The sequence below is a fragment of the Lissotriton vulgaris genome, chromosome 1_1, assembly GCF_964263255.1.
Source record: "Lissotriton vulgaris chromosome 1_1, aLisVul1.2, whole genome shotgun sequence".
NCBI classification, from domain to species: Eukaryota; Metazoa; Chordata; class Amphibia; order Caudata; family Salamandridae; genus Lissotriton; species Lissotriton vulgaris.
Window position 1 is genome coordinate 571,061,178 of NC_141685.1, and position 21,548 is coordinate 571,082,725.

Sequence of the window (21,548 nt, forward strand, 5' to 3'; positions counted from 1 at the left end):
AGTTCAAGTGCTTGTTCATCAGTCTAGAAAACAAAAACCTAATGCTCCCTTCAATGCTGAGCCATTTCATGTTGTGAGCAGCAAAGGACTCCTGGTGACTTCTCAAAGTCCTGGGAAGTCCTTCACGTGAGATTCCATACAATCCCAAAATGTGGCTCATCACTCTTCAGGCACTGATGTCAATGTAGATACTGGGTCTGAAAGGATAATTGAAGATCCCCTGACTACTGTTGTTCCTACATCGCCAACATACATAATGAACACTTCGAATGCCTGTCCCCAGTTTCCAAAGACACAGTTGGGACATTTGATCAGGCAAAACAAAGACTCAAAGAGCTATGATTGTATATATTTGGAAGAATAGATTTTTATTTATTTAACAGAGGGGAGATGTACTGTTGTGTGAGTTAGCAATGACGGAACATTTTTGGCTCCTGATGGACTTTGCAGAACTGTGACGTAAGTGTTAGAGCATAGTGAAGTAAATGTAAGTTTAGAATGTTGAGATCGCAGTTACACGCAGATGAATAAAGAGGTGTTATACTAAGCTCAGTGTGTGGTGCAGTCTTTAGCATGTACCCAAGCTGGGGTGGAGGCTAAAATCAGCAGGTGCCTTTTTCTCAAACAGATTTCATGCGGAGCCTACAGAATAACAGGTGAGTAGGAAAGTCATGACACAACAGGTGCTATAACGGTGGTAAGGGTTTACAAAAAGTGTCTGTCCTTCATAAAAAGGTATGCTGTGATGTCAGCAGGTGCCTTTTTCTCAAACTGAGTCCATGCAGTACAGGTAGGAATTCTTGGATATGAGGAGGATACTTATGGGCATGGATTTCAAAGCTTTCGTTTGGGCATAAGGCAAATGGAAGTAAAAGGATGATTTGGTGAGAGCCTCAACCCAAGACTTCATAGAAAAATTGTCAGATTGAAAGGTTTTATATTCATTTATACGAGGGGCTGTGTTTTTGGTCTGTTCTTCTAGAGGTATATGTGCCCTGGAGTCTGACCTGCCACAAAAGAAATGGAATCATATTGCTTAACGTAACACTCGCTTACCCCTGGGCAAAATATGTTTTTTCTCTCACCGGGTACTTCCAAACTTGACTAAAATACTTGGGCTTTGATTATAAGGTGTTCTGGGAATTGCAAGATATTTACTGCGCCTGGTGAATTCTCGAGTGCAGTACATAATTCCTATTCTTTTTTTTCCTCTCCAAAATGAGGCATTACATATAGGCAGAATTTGTGTGTCCTGCAACAAATTATCCATGTATTGAAGTTGTGCATCTATTTTGCCCATCGTAAACGTGGGGAGCTTGAGATGCCATAATTATCAGGGAAAAATTGTGGTGGCTGCAGTGTTTACCATAAACCATGGAATTGTAATCCCTCCACAGGAATTCTTATTCTGCTGATAATTGGATGTTGACTTTTTCTGTAATCAATTGATAAAATATACTGCAACAACCCTTTTGACCTGTGATAAAAATATATGGTGTATTTTCTGTGCCTAGGGCAAGCAGCATTTGTAAATAGGGCTTAAAGACATTTTCTTACTCTTCATGTTGGAAGAAGGGGTGAATGGGACAAAGATTTTACCGTGCATTGGCAGTGTATGCCTTTGTACTAATGGACTTGATGTATTTACTTTGAAGATTAGTTTGACTAATATAAATTTAATGCTTTATATATGACTTTTTCTAACTTTTGATATAGAATGTTAGTTGCATTTGAACTTGTTTGAAACTTTGCACTGAGCTAAAACTCTGAAAATAATTTCTTTTTGTCATTAAACCTCTGCTGCTGCATCAGCTTCAACTGCAACATATTGATTCCTATGTCATGTACCATATACTTATGGTCCATTGCATGGGCCCTAGGTGATAAAAACAATTGTGAATAATAGAGTGTTCATTTTTACCTTTATAACATCTAAAATGATTTTCAATCTTCTTTATTCTAATGCCAAAAATCACATGAGCATGTCCATTCAAGCTTTATAATGTGTGCTTCTGCTGTGCAGAAATATTAGGAGCATTTTGTTAAAGAATCCTTGATAATTAAATTGTTTGATATTTAATTAAATTTATTGTTGCTTGGTGCTTTGCAGCTGTTACATTGTCCTAAAATGAGACTATGACTAATTGTAGAATTGTGCCAATATATTCGTATTCTACAAATTAAACTGCAATAATGGGAAACCATTCTACAACCACCCACTCACCCAATATCAGTTTGGTTCTTCTAGATGATTTTTAGAGCAGTATCGGCTGGCACGGATTGGGAGTGAGGGCGGGAGAGGGGGTATAGATAAATCAAATTATACTTACCTCCTAGTCAAGTCTCTCCTCCTTGTCCCTCCACTCCGCTGGAACAGGAAGCCCCGAAGCTCCCCTAAGTAAATCACAATGCTGCAATGCAGCGTTTTGATTGATCTAAGTGCCGTGGTTCGGCGCTCAGACGGTGATCAGAAGCCTGGGCATGTTCTCCACCCAGGCAGTAATGCAGCCTGGGTGGAGAACATGCAAAGTGCGCAAGACTGTTTGGTCGGCCCAAGATGGCCAGCCAAACATTCATGCTCACTTACAAAGTGTCCACCACTCCTTCCCCTGATTCTCTATCAGCAGCACAGCCTGCCGGCAAAGCTGCAGCAGCTGCAGCAGCAGTAAAAAATAAAATACCATTGAGTTATCATTTTATTTTTCCTTTATTTACACTGCTGAAAATAGTGGGCGATGCTTCTCTGCCTTAGCAGAGGAGCTGCTGCTTTATTAGAGCCTCCTAGTAAACTGTTTTCCAGGCCGTTGCAATCAACAGAGCCAGCAACTTGAGTAGTCTGGCTCCCCTTGCAGTCAACTGCCGATGATTGCCATCCTCCTTCTGCAGAGAGCCAGACATTCAAAATCTCATACGTGTTATTTCAACTGTACTGAGACAACCAATTTCAGTGGTTTACCAAGAAGTAGAGTATCTGTGTTGAAGTTATATTAGTGACTCAAACCACCGAGCCAACTTACAAACTATTAGTCTATTTGTTATTCTGCTTCTGACTATTGGAGATAGTTATTTCGTATAGGGCTGCTTTCCTAGTTGAACATGAATCCCTTTTATCTGAAAATCAGACACTGCGATATCCCTAGCTAGATTTTTGCATTGGGTTCCTACTTGCCACATTCTTAATATTTCAATTATTTCGGAGCCCCCTACTATTTAATCCATGTATTTGCTGACCCCTGTGCTGATGGTATTTGCTATAGTTGTTGCTTAGTTTCAACACATCATTCCTTCCAGTACAGATAACTTTCTTGTCCACTGAGATAGCCCAAGCCCTGCACCACTCTAAGGAAAAGTATCTTGTAAAGTGATTAAAACATTTACAATTGTTGTAGGAGACAGGATGTGTTTGCTCGTTACCAGCATAATCCTCCTTTGTAGGACGGTAATCAACCAGTTTTTGACAGTTGAAGCAGGATTCTTGGACATGGTTTTTTCCTCTTATGTCACCCCACAAAGCAATAAACCTGTTGCAAGTATCTATTAGGCAAAGTTGTAAAAACGTTTCTAATCTATCCCCAGTTATTCAATGTAGGACTTGGCACATTTTTGGTAAAGTGCCCTAAACTTTTTGCTTTCCCTCAGACCTTTTTCCTGTCGTGGTGTTGCCAACTTAGATGCTTTAGATACTTTGCCACTGCTAAACAGTGGCAAAGTGCAAGTGTTCCCTGTATAAAGTATAATGGTAATTGGTTGTCCATGATTGGTATGTTTGCCTTACTAGTAAAGTCCCTAGTCAAGTGCACTATGTGTGCCAGGACTGGTAATACAAATGCTACTAGTGGGCCTGCAGCACTATTTGTGCCACCCACACAGGTAGCCGTAAAAAGGGAACTCAGGCCTGCCATTGCAGTGCCTGTGAACAGTTTGTTAAACTGCCATGTTTTTCTGACAAGTACACCCACTTGCCAGACATTACCCTACCATTTCTATGCACATCAGACACCGCTATGGTAGGTCTAGGGTAACCCTGGGCAGAGTGCAGTGTACGTGAAAGGTAGGAATTGTACTTAGGAGTATGCTATGTCCTGACAGTGAAATAATCTCCATTTCGTTTTTTATTGTTGAGGGCCTTCTTTCTTATAGGACAGAATGGGGAGGCTGTGTAATATATTTTCCAGCCTATCTTCCCAAAGGTTTAAGTTGGAAAGGTGAAGTTTAGTATGCCTGAACTCACGATGTAATAACACATCTTTTTATTAAGATGGTTTTTGGATTGTGCGTTTAGAAGCCACTCTTTTAGATGTGTCTGAGTTTTTGTGCTCAAACATTTCTGTGTGTCTCTGCCTGGCTGTGGATGGACTGTCTGGATTTCAAAGCAATAGGATCTGGGGAATTTCTTGACCAAGGGGAGAAGGCGAGACAGCAACAGGCTGACCTGCATCTAGAGTGTAGGGGAGGAGAAGCCCCTAGAGGTGAAGAGGCCTGGTTTGCTGCTATAAAACAATTTTCCCATCTCCTGCTGAGTGATTGAGAATCCAGACCCCCACTAATCAAAGGAAGAAGGTATCACTGGCAGGGAGGCACCGAGAACTGGTTTGAACAGGGGTCAGTGCCCTTGAAGGGTATAACTGAGAGCTAAAGCCCCTGAACTTTAGAGAATGGCTTGATCAAGTGTGCACACAAAACTGGAGCTACTTCGTGGTCAAGAGGACCTTTTCCAAGGAAGAAACAACTGAAGAGACTGATGGATAGGACTGACTCTTGCTGTGTGTTCTGGGCCTGGTCTGCAGATTGCTGTTTTAACCAAGGAAAAGCTAAAGGTACTTTGCTGTGTGCCCCTGCTTGAAAGAACTTTGCTGTGTGCTGTGTCCTGAAGTAACTAATTCCCAAGGGTCCGAGGTGAGCTGGCTCCCTGTTGCGGAAACACAGGAACACAAAAGTTTCCTTGAGAGACTCAGCGGCGCTGTGTGTGCGTGTCGACTCCTGGGGCTGGGTGTGGGCTTGGAGGGAGACGCTCTTGGCTTCTCTCTCGTTCTGGCAGCACAAGCCTCTGCCTCTGCTCGTATCACGGCCCATATTGCCAAGGGAGTGGCAGTATAGGGGCTGGAGTGCGGAGCTGCACTTTTTGATTACACCATATCCGTGTTGGGGCAACTGTTGAGAGGCTGACTGCAAGTTAGGAGGAGCGGCGGAGAGACCGCCTAAGGCACAATGATCAGTGCATGAGTGTATTACGCATTAATCAATTTCTGCATAACGGAGTACCTGATAGGTTTATGAAGCATGGCATTATATCTGCATAACGAACTACCTGATTGTCGTATGACGCATTGCATTCTTTCTACATAACGAACTACCCATTAGCGTATTGTGCATTGCATTATTCCTGCATGACGAATTACTTGATTAGTGTATTACGCATTAACTTATTTCTGCATAACCACATACCTGGTGGTTGTATTACACATTGCATTATTTTTACCTCGCAAAGTGCCTGATTGGTGCGTTACTGTGGTGTTTTGCCTTCCTGTTCAATCTGCACTATGTCATGAGTAGAACTACAATGTGTCATGAATGGAATCTTATCCAGGTCACTTGTCAAATAGGAATTTCATTGATGTTTTTAGATTTTGGAAATATATTTATATGCAAATAAAGGCAGTTGATGTTGGAGCCTGCCAGCTGATGGATTGGATCCTCTTATGGAATAAACTTTTGAAGATATAACATTCCTGTGTCCAGATTTTATGTTCAGGAATGTTACACTGGCATAGTCAGCAGGATCTGGACTTACGTAACAGTACCTTGCAGGCAGAGTATAACACTTTACGGAATAAAAGAGAATGAGAAGGTAAAAACGATTCCCATGGCAAGTCTCTGAAGAAATTGTGCTGAGTGAAATACCAACCGGTTTGTAGGAAAATGATGTTCACACAGATGTTCACAATACCTTAGGAAAGGCATAGTACCGATCCTCAGACTGTTTGGCAGTGAAAGTGGAAACCAAATAGAAGACAGCAACTGGCAAACACATAAATGTGCAGTCCAAAAGGAAAAACCGCTGGATCTGAAGCGAGTATCCTAGTGAACGAAAAGGGTGCCCTGCACCAAAAGGAAAAAAAAAACATAATTGCCGTGAACCCTCGTTGGATATGGAGAAATCAGGTAGAACTTATGAAGCCCTTGTACAAACTGGGACCTGTTCACACGGTGAGCCTAATCCTCAAAATCTTTGCCAACAATGAAAATATTTGTTGGGGCAGTGACTACCAATATGCAGTTTGTGCCTGCTAGATCTGGGTCACCACTTTAAAAGAACAAAAACTGGTTTAAAAAGTTGCGCTGTATTCCCCACTGTCACCCTCCCTCCTCTCTTTGCTACTCATAGAGCGTCACCACAGCCGGCACCCGGATGGTGATGAGACAGTTCCACGCCAAACGAGGTCACGATTGATGGCAGCAGTCATAGTGAGAATCAGTGAGAGAGTGACGAAGCACATACTCCTATAAGCATGAGGGTCCAGGTATGCCTGCAAAGGGCCTGATCTCGGAACACTAACAAAATAATATTATCGGTGCAGGGTGGAGTGACAGACCCACGCCCTGAAGAAATTGCCGCGAGTCATCCGTGGGCAATGAAACATGTTGGCTTTTATAGGAGTAGACACACAGCACTGAATAAAGGTCCATTAGCCAGTGGGGTCTAGCTCAGTTTTAAATTAGGACCGATGCATTAAAGGATTTGGTGTATTAAGTCCTTTCTCTGGGTCTAGACCTGCAGTACACCAGACTTGTCTTGATATATAGGCAGGCTAGGACATCCTAGCACCTTTGTCCAGTTTTCTCTTTCTTCTTTTGTGCACTATCACAATTTCTGTTTGGTGTGGTGGACGCTGATGAGAACCTAGGTAGCAGGCGAGTACCATCCTGCTGGCCTCCATGGTGTTACTCCCGTGAGGCTCCACCACCCTTTTCCACACATTTTTTCTCCTTCTTTCCTCTTCACTCACTTGAAGTAGTTCTTCATAGGAGGGGAGGGTTAAGAGGAGGGAGGGTGACAGTGGGGAATACAGGGCAACTTTTTAAACCAGGTTTTATTTTTTGAAAGTGGTGACCCAGATCTAGCAGGCACAGACGGCATATTGGTAGTCGCTGCCCCAACAAATATTTTCATTGTTGGCAAAGATTTTGAGGATTAGGCTCACCGTGTGAACAGGTCCCAGTTTGTACAAGAGATTTTGAGTGGGGATGACCTGTTTTCTACCCCTTCAGCTCCTTTATGTATGAGAACTTATGAAGCCACCAACTACAATATGGTGGCACGTAATGACGTCGTGCCGGGTGGCTCGCAGCGCGGTGGAGCACTAAATTCTGCAAATTGATGAACCATGAAGAAAGTACATCACAGATGTCTTAGAGAGAAGCTTTGCCTGAAGGTAGGAATGCACGCTCTGAGGTGAGCTTGTGCGTGCATTTGAATGAAAGAGTGGCAGTTTAATAACAGTGTGAAACTATCAAAGCAGAAAAGTGTAGATTTAGAACTAGTTCGATAAACTATTTAGGACATACCATTACTGGTGACTGGGTCAAACCTAAGACTGAGTTGATCAATACCATTCAAGCTATGTGTTCCCCTTCGAATAAGAGTGAACTCATGACATTTTTAGGGATGGTTTTTGAGAAAAGGTGTTGATTTTGAATGGACAAAACTTTGTGACAAGGAGTTTAATAGTATCAAAGAAAAACTCAATGCTGCACCTTCACTTAGAAGCTTTAACCCTGAAATTAAGCCTATCCTCATAAAGGATGCTAGTGAAAAAGGTCTAGAAGCTCTTCAACAACAAAGTCCTGATGGTATGCAAACTATAATGTTTTTATCATCCGGTCTCAAAGATCCTGAAACTAGATATTCAGTTGTCGAACGACAATCTCTTGCAGTCTTTTGGGCCATTAAGAAAATAAATACATTTTTATGGGGTACTGAATTTGAGGTACACACGGACCACAAACCTTTGGTAGAGATATTTAGCAAAAAGGGTCTTGACTCAATTTCCAGCAGAATAACCAAATGGGTTATAGGATTACAAGAATACAATTTTACACTTAAATATATCCCTGGTGTAGATAACTGGATAGCTGACGTGTTGTCTCGTATGACTCATAATACATTGTCAGATGAAGAAGAGTTGGAAAACGCTGATGAATGGGTTTGTGTGGTTGATCAGGAAATCATTTCTGAAAGAAGATTAAATGATGAAATAGCCTTGGATTCCACTTTAAATGAGGTCATAAACCTTACCCAGAAGGGTTGGGTTACGAATAAGGAAGGCTCTAATGCCACTAAACAATATTGGATAATGCACAATGAATTGTGTGTTGAGAATGGATTGTGGTTTCCTGGCACAAGGCTAGTTACACCCAACAGTCTCAGAAGGGAACTTATTGATTTTGTTCACTTCTCTCATGTTGGACTTACTAAGACTAAAGTGAGACTGCGTATGTCCTACTGGTGGCCCGGTATGGACAAAGAAGTTGAACGAGTAATACGTGATTGCATTCCATGTGCATTAAGTGACAAGTCAAAGTGTACTTGTGCCCAACCCATGATTCTGAGAAGACTGCCTGGTAAACCTTGGCAGGATATTGCTTTGGATATTCTTGGTCCAGTACATAATTAGGGTGCACAAAGTTTTGTGTTAGTTATAATAGATATGTACTCACGGTGGCCAGAAGTTTTGTTTTATCTGTTATCAATTCTGCTCATGTGATTCAATGTTTAAAGAGCTTGTTTGCTAATGAAGGGTTGCCTGAATCCATACTAACTGACAATGGGGTTTAGCTAATCTCTAAAGTGATGGAGTTTCTTTCCCCTAGGAGAATTGTACACAAAACATGCTCTCTTTATCATCCAGAGGCAAACGGAATGGTGGAGAGATTAAACAAAGTAATGAAAGAAACCATTACTTACCCAAATCTTTGTCTTTAAAGTGGAAAAATGAAGTATTAAAGAAAGTAGAGGAATACAGGTTGTCTCCTCATGCTACCACTGTTAAGACGCCTTTCTTACTGTTCAGAGGTAGAGTTCCCAATACTTTTGTAGAGCCTTCATAGGTCAACAAATATGAATTGGCTAAAACGAAAGAAATAGAATGTGATAATTTGATTGTCCTGAAGAGGGAAGAGGAGAAAACAAAGTAAGTATTTTGATTTAAAAAAGCTGTAAGAAAAACAGATGTCAAGGTAGGAGATTCGGTAATGATTAAACACCCTGGTCTAGGAGGAAACTCTGGGCCCAAGTTTATGAAACCTATTAAAGTAATTCAGGTTTTTAATAATGCAATCAAAACGCTAGACCATCACATTTGGAATTTTATTAGGGTGGTGAAAGTCAAAGGTGAACTATTGAATAAGTCCAATATAATCCAAGTGATTCTTACAGTACATGTGTTGCTCCTCAGTCTGGGATGGAACACAAGTGTGGAGTTTCTCAAAGGAAATGCAAACCTCCTGCTTATCTCTCTGACTATGTATAAATGTGGTTACTTTCTTAAACTTAATTTTGTTAAGGAAAGGAAGTGTGTGGTGTTTTGCCTTCCTGTACAATCTGCACTATGTCATCAGTAGAACTACAATGTGTCATGAATGGAATCTTATCCATGTCACTTGTCATGTCAAATAGGAATTTCATTGAGGTCATTAGATTCTGGAAATAGATTTATATGTAAATAAAGGCAATTGATGTTGGAGCCTGCCAGCGGATGGATGGGATCCTCTTATGGAATACATTTATGAAGATATAACATTCCTGTGTCCAGCTTTTATGTTCAGGAATGTTAGTTACGCATTGCATTCTTTTTACATTGCAGAGTGTCTCATTGCTGCGGTACGCCTTACAGTATTTTTACATTGCAAAAGTGCCTGATTCTAGCATTACGAACTGTATAACATGACATTAGGATTACAGGTGAATGTTTAGAAGTGCTCATTAATACCGCCAGTACTTACAAGACCTGGCTTGCCTAACAACCGGCCAGGAGAGATAGTACACAAACTCATATGTTGGATTTATATTGTGTGGTCTTAGCGTACATCTTTTTATATAACGTTTATACTCATTTTTTAAAACTCGTGTGGAGTCTATTTGTGGTGTCATCATTGGGTTGTTGTGAACGTGTTTGCAAATACTTTACACATTTGCCTTGAAGATAAACCTGGCTACTCATGCCAAGCTACTGAGGGGGCTATCTCAGAAGATGACCTTCCTTTCCCGGACGTGGAACCGCTGGTCCCAATTTAGCCTCAGGTACCTACCTCAGCCAACCAGGGATCTCGGGTCTAACATTCAACTATGTACAACACCTTGAATGTAACTTCAGAGGTGCAGGACAAGTTGTTATGCTACAGGCCTCTCTGTACAATCTGTGTGGCAGTGCCAGGCTTTTCATGGGGCTCAAAGTGAAACACTTTAGTTTTCCTGTGGCTGTCTAAAATGCCATCTCCCATTTGTTATAAATGGACATGATGCCAGCCAACTTACCCCTGCTGAAGTAAAAGGGTAGATATAAAATGCATTTTTAATCTTCTGAATAGAATAGACATGCCCTACTATTACTAAGTTTCTCATACCTTCCTCATGGTGGGTTGGGTGGAATTAAGGGAAGGAACTTTTGATGCAAAAAAAACATTGTATGTTTGACTAAACAAGAGACTCATAGATGAAGGGGAGGAATAAGAGGGAACATAGAGTCTGATAGTGCTGGCACCGATTGCTTGAAGAAAATTCTGAGATTTTAGATTCAAAGAATGACATGTGTTCATTGTAATGTCGTGACAAGGCATATGGAGTAGTTTTCAAGGTTTCAGTGTTTTTCACTTTTTGAAAAAAAAGTTAAAGTGCCAGAACGAGATTATCTCATCTTCCTTTGGGATGGACTTGGACAGCTCAGCACAGAGGTAGCATCATCTAAGTCCTTGATCTAATCTGACCTGATTTGCCTAGGGAGATCACTCAGGATAAATGTGTAGCACAGACCATTTGTGTCATAACAATATCCCCTATGTAAAATTATTTTGCATGGTCATTGTTTTTTTGTTTTTTCATCATATGCTTTATTTACTTTTAATAATACTGTACATAAGTACTATAAATAAATATTACAAGCATCTTCATACAAGATTTATTAATAAAAAAAAATGTATTTGCATTTATGAGTTACAACACAAGTCAACCACAAAACTCGCCAGCTTACAAGTACATACATCAATAGTCCGGTGCAAGCACATGTCATAATATCACAAGCATATAACATCAGGTCACGATATGGCTGCAATTCAATGTACACAACCTTAACTTCCATACAAATTCGGAGGATCCTCAGTAGTAAATAAAAAAACAATTAATGGGACTGGCTTATGCATGGAAGTCGAAGACATCAGTTGGGCGCCACTTAGCACATGCGATTCTACCTAGACACACCCACCCGCCTTGCCCTGTTGCTAAAAAATGCTGCCATCCACCCTGTTTTCCAAGACCTCTAGATATCCACCCGATCACCTCGCAGATTTCGCCAACTCAGCCCCCACACCCTCGGGGCTTTCTGATTGTGCATTTGCCCATTGTACGTGGGGTTCCCAGATGTCACGGGACAGGAAGTAGGCGGCATCAGCTCCCAGAATATTCCCAGCTGTGTATGTCCTTATGCAACATCGGCCAGCCATCCCATGATGGTGGCCACTCGTTTTCTGCCCCAGTGTAATGCCACCCTTCTTTTAGCAAAAAGGAGTAGTGCATGCGGTTCACGTGTTTTGTGTGGAGTGTTTGACATATCCCAGTACATCTAGTGCGGGAGATGGGGCATCTGACCGTCCCACAATTTGATTCACCGAGGTGAAGTACTCTGTAAGTGCCCAGCAGGACCATGCTATGTGTAGGAAGGAGGCGGGAGAGAAGCCACATCTCCAGCAGTCATCTCCATCCCTGAGTCCCATCCTGTGCAGACTCATGGGGGTCCTATAGAATCTATGTCGGTATTTGAAATGTATCAGGCGTAGTCTGTAATTAGGTGAGTTCTGTAAGTTGACCGCAACAGAATACCCATTGATCCTCTGTCAGCGGCTCCGGGAGGTTGTCATTTCAGCACTGCAGGTAGTTCAGCTCAATCACCGGCCCCATGGTCTGATCCCACCATGTTCTCCAGTGCAGGGTAGACCAGGGGGCCACAGGGAAATCCTCACTAATGGCACGGCATGCCGTGCGCAACTTATGATATAAGAACATTTCCGAAAAAGGCACAGTCTCACCCTCCTCCGCCACTGGGGGGGGCATGAATTCGTCATCAGGGAATAAATCAGCGAAGGTATAGAGGTGCAGCTTCTGTTCCAGAGATCTACTGATCCCCCCCCCCTTCAATGCATGGGAGCATTGGGTTCTGCGACAGCGAAAGCGATGGGGCATATAATACCGGGACCCTTGCCCTCTTCCGCAACTCCTCCCACACCCATCTCAGCATACCGGCGGAATCTATATCCCCTCTGGGGCGCTTTGCCTTCGCACAGATGGCTACCTTCAGCGGGATGGGTGCGGTCATAACCTGCTCCACTGCCTCATGGGGTTGGGAGGGGGTCGTATGGACCTAAAAATGCAAATATTGAGCTTGGGCACAGAGCGTATAGAGGACCATATATGGGTAGAATGCAACCTTGTTGCCCTTGTGCGTAATCTGCCCCAGCTCCCTGGCCTTCCTCAGGATGGTATCTCTATCCTGATAGTTTAAGAGTTTTGCAATAATCTGCCTTGGCGGCGCTCCAACACAGGGTTTTTGCCCCAGCGATCTGTGCGCTCTCTCAACCACGAAGACCGCCGATCGGTGCGGATCAATAGGTCATGTATCATATCCGTAATATAGGTCACCATCTTAGAAATGGAGGTCGTCTCTGGAATCTCCGTTACACGGAGGTTGTTGCGTCCTGACCTGGCCTCTAACTCATCATTTTTGGCCCTGATGACCCCCAGTAGCTTGTCCATATGTAGCAATGGTTCCTTAGTTTCCACCTGGAACTTGTGGAATTCAGTATAGAGGTTTCCTAAGGCATCAAGGCGTGTCTTGTGTGTGGACACCTGTGCCTTAACAGAGTCTAGTTGCGATGTCAGAGTGTCCAGCTTCGTGTCTATGTTGCAGAGACTTGCCCTTATCTCCAGCATTACCGTTCGCAGATCCTCCCCTTGATCTTCCACATGCGAATCGCGAACACCCTCCGCCTGTGTGTCTGGCTCCGAGTCCGCGTGTCTGGTGGAGTTCTCAAAGTTCAATCGCGGCTGTTTGGGATCCTGCTTACCCATTGTGACAGACGCATCCAACACCAATTCAGGGCAGATAATCAGGCCGGGCTCAAGAGACTTCTAGGTGTATCCTGCTGGCGCCTCCTCCTATCTTAAGGGGGAAGATGGTGGCCGCATGTGTCTGCACCGCCACTCGCAGCCTCCTCCTCGGGCCTCACTCCCAGCACAGTCCAGGAGCAGGGGGCGCTCTTGCATTACCAAAACACTGCGACCATGTCCTATTGTCCCCCAGGCGAGAAGCTGAGTAGCCACAGTTCCACCAATCTCACAGGATACTGCCCGCCTCAACCTTGTGTCCAATATCCTTAGCGTCGCACACTTGGCCCACTCTACCCCAGAAGCAAATCGCAAGGCCCCAGGGTATCTGGCCGGCAGACTTGACTCAACCTCTGGGCTATTCCATTGCAGTGCCCCTTCGGGCAGGCAGGCCCAACTCCGCACCGCTGTAATAGTTGACCATCAGTGGCAACACTGCAAATATGTCGTGGCACCTCACTTCCAGCCATCTCCCCCAGTCCCTTTAGCAGCAAGGGACCCTCCAGAAAGCCTCAGGATGTAGATAGCTGCAGGCAGGGGGGGGGGGGGCACCACACAACCCCGTCCTCAATGCGGGTGTAGCCCAAGCACGGTAGCGCAGAGAGCTGGGCGGCAATCACGGGCAATGCGCTTCTGCTCCACAAAAAGGTGGACAGGGACGCTCCCACCAGTCCCCCTCCAGTTGCAGCCTAATGCTAAGCAAGCGCGGGCATAGCAGAGGAGCAGGGGCCCGCTCTCTGTCGGCGGTTGCTGCCCTGTAGTCTCCGAAATCCACCACATAGTCGTCAGTGGGGTGGGTAGGAGGCATCCACGTGGCACACCCGGCCCGCAGCAGGACCGTCCCGACCCCGCCACGAGGTCTTCACAGACGGTGTCTCTGACGAATGGAGCGCCACTGTCCCGCACCCCTCCTTGGCAGCAGATGGTAGTCCACGGGCTTCTACACCATACTCGCTAGGCACCGCTGCTCCAGTCCGGGGACGTTCGCAGCAGCTCACAGGCAAGTCTTTCTTCAGCAGGTAAAGGCCCACGTACCTTCCGTATCCACGGGCTCGATTTTAACTCGTCCCGTCTTCAGTGCAGCACAGTGCCTCAGCGACCCCTTGCCTCCGCAGCTCCGCTCGTATCTCAGTTCCTGATGCCGCCAGGGTAGAAAAACTTTCACCGAGCAATCTCCACACCATTAGCTATTTATTCAGCTGTCTTGGGCGGCGGAGCGACTATACGTTGTGCAGGATTTTATCCCAGCCTGCGGAGCACACTCAAGGAGCGGCCATTGCGCTTCGCAGCAGGCCACGCCCCCTTGCATGGTCATTGTTTAGCTGTGCGCCATCCATCACCTCTCTCCTTCTGACCTATCTCAACAAATATCCAGCTGCCCAATTCCCTTTTATGGGTACAACAGTGAATATACTATTTCCCTTTTGAGTTACAAAAGTTAGATTTTTGTATATCTTTATTTTCTAACTTTATTGAACTGTTTTACATTTATAACTGCTCTCGTCATTGAATAAAAGGCTTGTGCTCTGCTGCTCTAGCACAAACTGAGTAGGTTAGACAGTTAAAAAATGTACTGCGATGTCAAAGTGAGACCTGTCTCACCCTGACTTTTGTCACTGACTGAAAGAGATCATAAAGTACCACTAAGATTGGAAAAATCCAAAAATTATCAATCAATACCCTTTGTCCCTGCTTAAGGAAATGAGCCCAATAATTGTTTTGGTGTGTCCGGTATATTTTATGTAAATGTTATACTTTTTGAAAACATTATCATATAAGGCTGAAATATTAGACTGTCTTGTAACTAGTTAATTCATTAGAAGAATACAGCACACTACATCTCTTGGTCCTGCAGTGTGTACAGTTGTGGGGTGTGGAGGTTGCATCCTGCCATATATATATCTGGTGTTCCATCGCAGGAGAAAAATATATATGGTATGTAATCTGTATGTATGATCTATCTTTACAATGAACTTCCTTTACAATTCAAGGAATGCAATGATTCATGCAGTGAACGTAAACTTGTGTGATCTTCATTAACAATTCTAGTAATGCAATGATTCATGCTATGTGATCTTATGTGACCTTATTTTATTTTACCACCTAAAGAATGGAATAATAATTTGTAATGTAATGCGATCTTTCTTTGTGATTTAGGATTGGTGGCCCACATATACAGGAGGTGTGAATGTGTATTTTCCTTCACTTTGCTTCCTGTCGTTCTCTATAGTTTCCTGAAGGAAGGAGATGTGTTATATCCTGTCTCTTCTAATTCCTTGCAGCTCAGCATGTGTGAGTGTGATGCACCAGAATGTTCAAGAGTGCATGGTTTGGATGAGTGGTCAGTTGGAATGATTGTGAAAGGGTATTCAGTGTACTTATGTAAAATTGAATTACTAGCACTGTGCTAGGAGTTAGGCGGATGCTGATAATATGAGTTTATGCGCAATTGTGCTATGATTAATGCTCATGCGAGTTGCATTTTAACTTGTCGGGGACACATTGCGAAAGAGATATGGAGGGATTTAGTTTCTCACAAAATGAGTTACAACCATTACGCTGTTTTGTACTGTCTCTGACAATAATGCCTATATCACCCATAATGCTGCTTTGTTGCAATCGGATTATGCGGATTCCGCTACAAAGCGTCATTGTTTTCTTTGTTTTTTTTACTGAATTAAGGTGAAATTATTTTTACGAATGCATTCTAATTCGTTTTGGAAGTAATGTAAATATGAAGCCCATGCACGGTTAATCCGGACATGTTTTAGAAATAGGTTTCTCTCAAAAAATGTTTTTACAGCGTAAATTGTCTAAACCATATGCCGTAATTGATGAAATCTTATCATCGTGATTCGTGGTATTAATAAATGTTTATGTTTATTAATTTGCTTACCGCTGGTTAATGTAAAATGCTATTGAAAAACACGAATATCTCTTCCCTTTCTATGAACTGTAAAACATATTTCTATGGGAAGTGGAGACACAGGAAGTCACTTGATAAAGGCAAACACCGAAACAAGTTATCCTTGTTAACTAGTGCACAATAACGTTTTTTGTGCTGGTTTCCTTGTGTGCTGTCCCTCGATTCCAGGATAATTGTTTGGAGTAGGAGAAAGCTTTGAACATATATATATATATATATATATATATATACATATATACAGATACACACCGCACCGCAACAGGTGTGCGAAATCGCATGGGGGAGGAGCGGAGTGGCGCCATAATCAACGAGCGATTCAGAAAAGGGGGTGGTGATGAACAGAGTGTCTGAATTAAGCAGACCACTCTTACCCAGCCCAAAGATCAGGGCTTGATCCATCACCGTTATTTATCTCACTGCACCATCCCAGCTCAGAACCTGGCTATATGCAAATCAGTCTGTCCCTGGCCCAGTGCATCATGGGAACAGGGCAGACTAACCTACCAAGCCAATTCTTCACCAGAAAGGAGACAAGCTACCGGGGACCGGTTTCTGGCATTTCAGCCGTCTTCGGCCCGGCATGCTTGAATCCTGATGGTGCACTGGGCCAGGGACAGACTCATTTGCATGTAGTCAGGTTCTGAGCTGGGATGGTGCAGTGAGCTAAAAAACGGTGATGGATCAAGCCCTGATCTTTTGACTGGGTAAGAGTGGTCTGCTTAATTCAGACACTCTGTTCATCACCACCCCCTTTTCTGAATCATTTTGTCCACCATAAGCGTGGAAGGGTATACTCAGATGTGAGTCCCTTGCTCATTGCACCATCAGGATTCAAGCAAGCCGGGCCGAAGACGGCTGAAATGCCAGAAACCGGTCCCCGGAAGCTTGTTTCCTTCCCAGTGTAAGAATTGGCTTGGTAGTCTGGTCTGCCCTGTTCCCATGATGCACTGGGCCAGGGACAGACTAATTTGCATGTAGCCAGGTTCTGAGCTGGGATGGTGCAGTGAGCTAAAAAACGGTGATGGATCAAGCCCTGATCTTTGGACTGGGTTAGAGTGGTCTGCTTAATTCAGACACTCTGTTCATCACCACCCCCTCTTCTGAATCCTTATCAACGAGCGGCTGGCCGGCTTTGAGACTTTGTCAGGTGTTGGGCGCTGAGGAAGGCCAATGCGCCGAAATGCATTCGCCGCAACCAGACTGTTATTTGGTTAAATAAAGCCCCTCCTTACACTTCCCCTCTGGGCTGCTGCTTCTTTCTTCTGATGAGGAAGGATTTACCTGCATATTTTCCTGCGTACAGCCAGAGGCGCAGTGCAGCAAGTCCCTGTCGATCAGGGTCCGGACTTCTCTGCTTAGCTTCACGGCTGCTTGCTTCTGTTTCCAGTTATGGATTTGTCCGGAACCCGTCCCTCTCGCAAGGTGATCAGGGTGGTTGAGGTCGAAATACTTCTCTTTGGGCACCAAGCCCCTGCTCTTATTTTCGCCCTGCCTGAAGGACTGACAGTTTGAGGGGGCCCAAGGAGAGACTTTGTTCTAACGGACCAACCCGAATTAGCCTATCAAACCCTGCTGCTTTTTCCTCGCCTCCGACGTATCACATCACTTTGGAACACCATTTACCCTCCACCATTACACCGGCCTGGATTGTATAAGCATGATGCATTCTGGGGGTTGTGGTGCACAGATACACACCGCACTGCAACAGGTGTGCGAAATCGCATGGGGGAGGAGCGGAGTGGCGCCATTATCAACGAGCGGCTGGCCGGCTTTGAGACTTTCCATCAGGTGTTGGGCGCGGAGGAAGGCCAATGCGCCGAAATGCATTCGCCGCCACCAGACTGTTATTTGGTTAAATAAAGCCCCTCCTTACACTTCCCCTCTGGGCTGCTGCTTCTTTCTTCTGATGAGGAAGGATTTACCTGAAAATATAAATATATATATATATATATATATATATATATATATATATATATATACACACACTCACTGAAAAAACCATAGGTTTTAGGGGTATTAAAGTCAGCTGGACATTTCACTCATACAAAACCATTGAAATTCCTCTGTTATAGTTAGTTGTACCAACTGTAACTCTCGTGCCCACAATCCACTGGTGATGTCACATAATTACATCACTCCTGACATGGTCAGTGACATCACTGATGATATTGTATCTTACTTACTGCTTTCTCCATGATTTTGATCGGGTTGGGCAGAAGAGAGATGGGTCTGAAACTGGCCGGTTTCATTGGGTCCAGGGAGGGTTTCTTAATCAGGGGAGTCACCACCGTCAGATCCTTGTCTGAATGTTTTCCAAATTTTATGGGGCAAGGGGTCTGTAGGGGATCCTGAAGATACGCTGTGATCCAAATTAGTAAAAGAGATGTCAGAAAAAGTTTGGAAGTTGTCCAGGGTCACTGTTTGCCCCTGATTCTTAACCTCCAGCTCATGGGGGCTATTGGCTACGTCGTTGTTACTCGTGGGGTGAAGGGTGCCAACGATTTTGACATTTTTTTCATCAAAATAGGAGGCAATCTCTTCACACAATCTTTGTGAGGCCACCACGTTATTACTAAGGCAGGTTGATGAAGAGAGCTCCTTAACTATCTTGAACAGGGCTTTTGTTCCATTTGACGCCTGGACAATAGAGGTGGCGTAGAAATCTGCTTTGGACCTGGTAATGAGTTCCTTATATTTCAGTTGTATTATTTTCAGCTCATTTTTATCTGATGGGGTTTTACTAGAAGTAAACGGAGCCATGGACACCATCTGATGTCTCCCGAATAATAAGACCGCAGCCACTGCCCTGTCACCCCTATCCTTTCCAGTCTCTTCAATAGGATAGGGTGGCTTACCGTATCGAAAGCTGCCGACACATCGAGAAGCACTAGGACATTGGCATTCCCATTGTCGGCCCACATGCACAGATTGTCCAGCATAGTTACCAAGGCCGTTTCAGTCCCATGCCCTGGGCGGAACCCAAATTGGTCCCTGTCCAAGATTTGATTATCCTCCAAAAAGTTGGATAGTATCTTACTTACTGCTTTCTCCATGATTTTGATCGGGTAGGGCAGAAGAGAGATGGGTCTGAAACTGGCTGGTTTCATTGGGCCCAGGGAGGGTTTCTTAATCAGGGGAGTCACCACCGCCTGTTTCCACTTCGCCGGGACTGTCCCAGTCTCCAGAGATTGGTTGCAAATTTGTTGCAGCCAGGGAAAAGATCCTTGTCCGGATGTTTTCCAAATTTTATGGGGGGCCACCGCCAGAACCAACCTCCAGGAAGGAATGAAAGACGTCGCGGAATGGATGAAGCTCAGCCGTCTGAAACTGAACTCAGACAAGATGGAAGTCCTCATCCTCGGACCGCCCCCTCCACCTGGGACGACTCCTGGTGGCCCCCTGCACTGGGCACCGACCCCAAGCCTACAGACCACGCAAGCAACCTGTGCTTCATCCTGGACTCCTCCCTCACGATGACCAAGCAAGTCAACGCCGTCTCGGCATCCTGTTTTAACACCCTACACATGCTCCGAAAGATCTTCCGGTGGATCCCCACCGTAACCAGAAAGATGGTAACCCAGGCCCTCGTCACCAGCCAACTGGACTACGGGAACGCCCTCTGCGCTGGAACCACAGCCAAACTACAGAAAAGACTACAGTGCATACAGAACGCTTCTGCACGAATCATCCTGGACATCCCCGTCACAGCCACATCTCTACCCACCTGAAAGACTTGCACTGGCTCCCCGTTAGCAAGAGGATCACGTTCAGACTCCTCACCCACGCACACAAGGCTCTCCACGACATGGGCCCGAAGTACCTCAACAACCGCCTCACGTTCTACGCACCCACCCGCCAGCTCCGCTCCACCAGCCTTGCCACCGTCCCACGGATTCGCAGAACCACCACCGGAGGAAGAAAGATCTTTCTCCTACCTGGTGGGCAAGACATGGAACTCCCTCCCCACCCACCTACGGCTGACCCAGGACCATCTCTCCTTCAGGAAACAACTCAAGACCTGGCTCTTTGAGCAGTAGCAGCTGCCCCCCCCCCCCACTCCTCCCAGGGCCTTGAGACCCTTGCGGGTGAGTAGCGCGCTCTACAAATGTGATTGATGACCGATATTTCTTCCTCCATTTCCTCTCCACCTGCTTGCAGGAGAGGCGTAGCTGTTTTAAGCCTTCGTTATACCATGGGGCTGAGACTCTCTTCCTGTTCTTTAATTTCTTTATTGGTACTGCCTGGTCCAGGATGGTAGTTATATAGGTACAGTAGGTATTGTAATTTTCCTCAACTGTATCAGTGGGGTTAAAACAGGTTTCACCCGGGGGACCTCAGGAGTCTTAACTCTCTCAAGTTTGGACCATTCTCTCCCTCTCCGATAGGTAGCTGGAGGGTTAATTTTGTCCTCAAGACAGAATGGTTTGAACTTAAAAAGGATTAAATAGTGATCAGTCCAGTTTTGTGGGGCTATATTGAGTACTTCAGTCTCATCTTGATTGGCAAATATAAGATCAAGCATATGGCCTCCCTGATGGGTGGGATGATTTATCAGCTGCTGTAGGTTGAGGTTTGTACAGGTATGTTTCAAATCCCTAAGATGGTTACCCAGTCTCCCATCATTTCTCAGATTGAAATCGTCCAAGATTATCATTTTAGAATGAGAGAGCGTTAAGTTTGTGATCGTGTCAAATTAGGTTTGAAAGTGCGTGTTATCTCCTGGGGCCTGTAGCATATCAGTCCTGTCAATATGCAACTGCTGGTTTTTGCAATGGGAACCCCATGAGCTCTATCCCTTCAATTACATCTGTCTTCAGGGCCACAAACTTCATTTTTTCCTGAAATATCATCCCTACCCCTCCCCCTCTGCCACTGGTCTTGGTTTGTGAAATGTTTTATAACCGGCTGGACAAGCCAGGGCCAGTTCCACCACAGACTCGGCCTTCGTCCATGTTTCCGTTAAGAATAAGGCATCCATTTTCCAATCTTCAATCATCATGGCAGCAGCATGGCTGGCGCTGTGCGAGACCAATGCGCAGACGGGCGCAGACAGGCGCAGACGGGCGCAGACGGCTTCCCTCTGGCGCACCATTGGTGCGCCGGCTGTGCGCATGCGCGATTGCATTGCTCAGTTACAGTAGGCAAGCACGTGCAGGACAGCCCAACACTAGAACACCTCACAATATGGCGCTCTCAATTGGCCAGAGATCACCCTCACTCAAGATGGCGTCCACAATTGAAGAAAAGAAT